Below are 6,938 nucleotides of genomic sequence, written 5' to 3'. Positions count from 1 at the left end.
TTCTTCTTTATTGGGGAGTAATGGCGGTTTTCAAACGAACTAATGGACATGCGCCACCCAGAGGCGTGGAGTGGGGCTCGGAGAACTTTTTAGATTCTATTTAATTCTATTAATGTGGAAATGAAAACGGCAATTCAGGAGTAATCTACAGTTTCTAACCTCTGTTGTAGCTACAACTCCAGACCTATCCGGCTGAAGGACATCAGTTAACACGGTCACTGGATAGACCAAAACACCTGCTACCCCCGTGAACTAAATCCCTGTAATGCTGGAAAAAATGATTTCTTGTTCTTTTTTCAGGATAAAGATGAACGTAACGTAACGTCAGTGGCGCCTTACGGCTCGTCAGGAGAAAGTGTAAACATACGGAGAGGTAAAAGTCACCCAACAGCATAATCAAGCTAATAAAGAGGACGTAGAATCAAACACTGAGCTCACCACTGCCCCTAGTGGTCGGAGGACAGACTACAAAAACATGTACATCATTTTCCTAAAGACGCTGTAAAGTAAAAATAAATCTGTATTTAGGTTTGTGGTATGATAGATCACTGTGTGCCCCAGGTCAAATTTCAGTCACATAAAGCGTCTCCCAAGTTTATAAAATTAAGCTTCAAATCATGAAAAATGAGGCAGTAAAATCTGCTCCAGGATGGTGTGGGCGTGTCTGTTGAAGGAGCTGAAACCACGCCCACTTAGGACACAAGTATTCTGCAGCATTAATCCCCTAACTCATGGTGTCATACTTGGAAAAATATTTTCCCCCAAAAACATGAACCAATAATCAAAACATGCATAACTGTAACTTTGCAATGAAACATGAATATTATAGAACGGTACAAGAGTACAAGACTGGATTCCTTTGCACAAAATGAACCAGAAGTCCCTGCTCCAGGTGACTGCTTCCTTCCACAATACTGTAGTGTTAGAGGGGCGGGGTCATTCTCTACTGTGGGCTCATGACATCATGAGCCCCCATATTGGCCCCACCCACATGAAACCAAGCCAGGAAAGAGATGAAATGGCCTAAATCCAGAATTCAGTTTCATGTAGATCTCAGAGTTTTCACATGTTTACAGCAACCAGATTCCAACATTTCTAGAGTGTTAAGACAAAAACTTTGGATTTCACTTTACAGGGTCTTTAAAGCATCATCCATGCATTTTATTAGATCTGGGTGTCAATGTGGGCTTTTGCCTTGGAATTGATTTTTTTTTCTACTCTCCACCAGATGGTGCCATTAAACCATATTTGGTATTTGGAAGAAATAAAACATGCAAAAAATAATACTGCATAAAGGTCAACTTTTGGTTGTATGCTTTAAACAGTAGAGTGTGATAGATAAGGATGGGCTAAACTAATAAAGAGTGAGGAGAGAGCTCATCTTTATGATACTGAGAGATTTGTTCATGTGAAGTGTTTTACACAGCCAGTGTTAGCGCTGTGCATTAATAAGAAGAGATTAGAATGAGAGAGCGAGAGTCAAGTCATCTGCAAACATAGAATCTGACATGTCATTAATAAAAATCAGAAATATTAATAAATAAATTTAATTGAATTAAATAATAATGGTCTCAGAATGGACCCCTGTGGTACTCCACACAGTAGCCTAAGAATAAAAACAGGATTTATTGCAGCCATAGGAACTACAAAACAGTGCTTTAACAAGCTTGAATATAGACCTGGAAAGTACTTGACAAGTAATGGAAATAGACCTTGGAAAAGATGTATGCACTCTGGTATTAATAAACAGTAAGAGCAGGATTTAGTGAGAGAACACGTGAAGTTTTATTGTCTTTAAAACAGAAAAGAAACAAGTCATGACGTTGTGTTTATAAAGCTGAAAAACTCCACGTTCACTGGTTCATCATTCGATCTGAAGCATGGTGACAGTTATTGAAGAGAAGGCTGTAATCAGAGCCACCGGTCGTTACAAAGTCACTGACCGTCTTCTCCCCCTGGAAATCTCTGACTTCAATGACCTGCACCAAGAAACAGCAGAGACACTGATCACTCTGTGGTAAAAACATACTTATAGAATCATTCTGTGGTAATAACATGGTTATAACATACTTATAGAATCATTCTGTGGTAGTAACATGGTTATAACATACTTATAGAATCATTCTGTGGTAATAACATGGTTATAACATACTTATAGAATCATTCTGTGGTAATAACATGGTTATAACATACTTATAGAATCATTCTGTGGTAATAACATACTTATAGAATCATTCTGTGGTAATAACATGGTTATAACATACTTGTAGAATCATTCTGTGGTAATAACATGGTTATAACATACTTAAAGAATCATTCTGTGGTAGTAACATACTTATAGAATCATTCTGTGATAATAACATGGTTATAACATACTTATAGAATCATTCTGTGGTAATAACATACTTATAAAATCATTCTGTGGTAATAACATGGTAATAACATGCTAATTAAACCACTCTGTGGTAATAATATGGTAATAACATTCTAATTAAACCACTATGTGGTAATAACATGGTAATAACATGCTAATTAAACCACTCTGTGGTAATTATATGGTAATAACATTCTAATTAAACCACTATGTGGTAATAACATGGTAAGAACACACTAATTAAACCACTCTGTGGTAACAACATGGTAATTAAACCACTCTGTGGTATTAACACGTTAAATAAACCACTATGTGGTAATAACATGCTAATTAAACCACTATGTGGTAATAACATGGTAATAACATGCTAATTAAACCACTCTGTGGTAATAACATGCTAATTAAACCACTATGTGATAATAACATGGTAATAACATGCTAATTAAACCACTCTGTGGTATTAACACGTTCAATAAACCACTATGTGGTAATAACATGCTAATTAAACCACTATGTGGTAATAACATGCTAATTAAACCACTATGGGATAATAACATGGTAATAACATGCTAATTAAACCACTATGTGATAATAACATGGTAATAACATGCTAATTAAACCACTCTGTGGTAATAACATGCTAATTAAACCACTATGTGATAATAACATGGTAATAACATGCTAATTAAACCACTCTGTGGTAATTACATGGTAATAACATGCTGATTGATGATTTACCTCCCACTCTGAGCTCATCTGACTCGCCTTGGTCACCACTGTCTAAGAGGTAATGCCATAACTGTCTCCTTTATGGATCAGCCACTGAGCTTGATCTCCCAGAGTCACTCTGAGGGGAACAGACAGAGGAGATTTTACTCCAGATATTCACAGACCGCTGAGGTGGACATGTGTTAAAGCTCCATACGGATCATAGACAGGTTAAAGCTCTTCTTACTGCGCTGCAGAGCTGACAGCCTGTCTTTATGTCAGGCCCTGCACAGGCTCTATGTTTTTCATTTGTTGACCATTCTGGCTGTGTTCATGTACAGCATGAATTTTAACAAGATTGTGTACTTTTATCTGATCCTGTTATTCCCAGCTCAGCTCGTACAGAAAGTCTAAAACACTGTTAACAAGCAAAAGTTACCCTCCAGCTGTTAAGAGCCAAAAATGCTCCACTGAAACCCATTCAACCTGGCATTAAAGCTTCATACATGCAGTTTATCATATCTGGGTGTCAGCCTGGGCTTTTGCCTAGGTATTGATCATTTTTGCTACTCTCCACCAGATGGTGCAATTTTGACCATATTTGGTAAATGGAGAACAAAACATGCAAAAAATAATGGTGAATGAATGTTGCTGCTAATAATTGACATATATACATATACATAATAATAATTCATTTTTCTTTTTTGTCTCATCTAAAACATAGTGGTATCATGATAAAAAAAAAAAAACATTGAACATTAAGCCAGTGTTTTAAACCTTCAGGGATTTTTTAATAACATACTCAAAATGCCACATGTTCTTCCTCTGCACATCTTTTGATTTTTAAATCTCCTGGGGGCCAGATGTGGCCCCCGGGCCACCGTAGATGATCACTGGTGCAGATGTTTGAATATGAAGCCTTATTTAGAGTCTATTAAAGGAATGTGAGGACCGACCTGACTCCAGTGTGGCTGAAGACTCCGACTGGGAATGCGCTGGATCCCAGTGCTCGCTTCATCCTCTCAGCGAGGAACACCGGAGAGTTGTAGAGCGCCGTCAGCTCAGGGCCGGAAAGTTCTGAGAGGGAAAGATCAGCAACAGACCATTATATTCAAAATAAAAAAACCTTATTTCAAAGTTAAAGTACATGAACAGAAATGCTTTTCCAGAAAATAAATACATAATCGGCTCTAATGAACACATTCAGCAGTTCTACTCACGGTCTCCCATCTCTGCACACAGCCCTGTTTACTAAAGGAAGTCCTCTGCTGCCGCCTTAAATATCCCCACAGTCTACCTGGGCAGGTATCACTATGCTGACTCACTGGCTCCTGCCTTTGTTTCTTTAAGACAAAGTTATTTTTAAATCCACACAGGGATTTTACTGGAAATATCTGAGAGGCAGCAGTGACAGAAGCTCTGAGAGATTTACCAGCACTGTTAAAGTCCTTCAGTTTTAAATACCGTATTTAATATTACTATATTCAGGGGTGTAGCACAGAGTAAAGGGTACTGATTACCCGGGCCCTCAGTAGGGAGTTCAGTTCAGTCATTTCCCACCCATTTTTGCCACTTTCTGCCCTTTTTGCCATTTTTCTCCATGTTTTTGCTACTTTGGGACCATTTTTGCCACTGTTAACTCAGTTTTTGGTCACTCCCCCCCCAGTTTTGCCACTTTTTGCCATTTTTCTCAGTGTTTGCTGCTTTTAACCCATTTTTGCTACTTCTTTTTGTCACTTCTTTCCCATTTTTGATGCTTTTATCCTGATTTTTGCCATTTTTTTTGGTCTTTTCCCACCCATTTTTGCCACTTTCTGCCCTTTATGCCACTTTTCCTCTCAGTGTTTGCCGCTCTTAGCCCATTTTTGCCACCTTTAACCTAATATTAATCACCACTTTTCACTTCTTAGATTGTGGCTCTTGTAAATGCATTTCTCAACAGTTTTGCTGATTGGTTGAGTAACACTGGACTAAATGAATCAGTCAACAGACTGAAATCTGCATAAAATAGAGTAAATCCAATACTGCTCCTCTCTTAAAAATGTCCAAATGGTATAGTCCAGCGCTGTGAAATATTGCAAGTACATTTAATTTAAAATGTAAAATGTAAAAATATTGCTCACAAATGGGGAAATTATGTTTCAAAAATCCATTAAAATGCAGAGATATTTGTAGAAAAGACTCAACATTTGTTGCTTGTCTTGGCAGTTAAGGGGGGCTCTGTGTAAATTCTTTCTGGGGGCCCAAAATCCCTAGCTACACCCCTGACTATATTTATTTATTGTTGTAAATTATCAGGCATATTTAGGATTATTTCTGTAATAACTTTAGGTGCTGCATGGTTATGCAGTGCTGTTTAAATCCCAGTCTGAGACCCTTTCTGTTCCCCCTTTGACCCAGCGAGGGACCAGGACTACAGACCGGCTCTGGTAAATGCTGTCGTGTGTGGAAACGGTTTACTTTCTTCATAGACGTGCAAGTTCTCTCCAGCTTCCCTCAGTCCAAAGACATGATCATTGGTGACTCTAGATTGCCCGTAGGTGTGAGTGTGAGCGGCTGCCTGTCTGTCTCTATATTTCAGCTCTGGGATTGACTGGTGACCCTGAATGGGATAGATCAGTGATCATCAACCAGTGGCCCAGGGGCCACACCAGGACCCCTAAAGCTCCCCATCCAGTCCCAAAGAGAGGATTAAAATCAGAAAATGTGAGTGGGAATAAAGGTGGGGTTCTTTAGAGTATCTTTAGTCTTTAACTCCTTACATCTATCAAACCAACCCCCAACATTGAGGCAGCGACAGTTTCGTCAGTTTCAATCTGCTGCATGACAAACAAGTCCAGACCTGATTACATCTGCAGTTTTCTGCTCCTGGAGAGAGGGATTTACCTGCCTGAGGATAAAAACATAAGTAATGTTTTCTCTGTTTGTTTTACACCAATCAGCATCTTAGCATCAAACCGACAGCCATGGAAGTCTCAGAAATATAAAGCCCTTGTGCAAAAGCAGTTGACGACCCCTGGTACAGATCTTTTGTTCTCAACTGGTGGGTCTGGACAAAGAAAGAGGTCGCAAAGCCAGTTACAGCGGGTCGCAGAAATCAATGATGTGCTTTTATTTTGAAGGATATGTCTTCATCTCTCCATCCTGATGCATCTTTTGGTCAATCTAACGTTAAAGCTGTCCCATTTTTATTAAAAACAACTGGTTTTGATTTTATAAATTGGGTCATGATTTAGCTAAGGAGCTGGTGGTGGGACCAGGTATTAGACCAGTGGATCAGTTCTAGGTTTAGTCTCTTCTTGACACTTTCACGCCTGATCTGAAGTGTGCTGCAGAGTTTAGTTTGTGTTTCCAGAGGCAGATGTTCCCGTGAGGAGAGTTAGAGTGAAACAGTCAGGACGAGGGTCAGAACCTCCAAGTCTGAGGCCGTGGTTCTCTGCAGGACAGCTCTGCTGCTACCATTCACCTAAAATAAAACCCAGGACAGTTAAGAGGGGACAGAGGAAGCACATTTAACCCTCGCTCCCTTTCAACATTTTTTTTTACTTTCACTTACTCAAATCTCTTCAACAACTTCAACCCTGACCACTAAAAAAAAAAAAAAAAAATCAAAGTTACACCCTTTTTATGCTATTTATTGTACACTATGCCTATGACTGTGATTCAGTGAGATGGCTTACATGCTGAACAGATGAGTCTATTGGAGTGAGAAACACACCAGTTTTACCATCCTTTTCTCCAGCCTCCTCCTCTACCAAATCATGCCAGTGAATGCATTTGTTCATGTTAGGTTTATTTTATGTACAGGCATAAAAAATCTGAGGAAATATGTAGGATATGAATCACGAATACGCGC

The sequence above is a fragment of the Cheilinus undulatus genome, linkage group 8 (assembly GCF_018320785.1).
Source record: "Cheilinus undulatus linkage group 8, ASM1832078v1, whole genome shotgun sequence".
NCBI classification, from domain to species: Eukaryota; Metazoa; Chordata; class Actinopteri; order Labriformes; family Labridae; genus Cheilinus; species Cheilinus undulatus.
The sequence above is the reverse complement of the archived record's forward strand: the minus strand, read 5'-3'. Positions refer to the sequence as shown.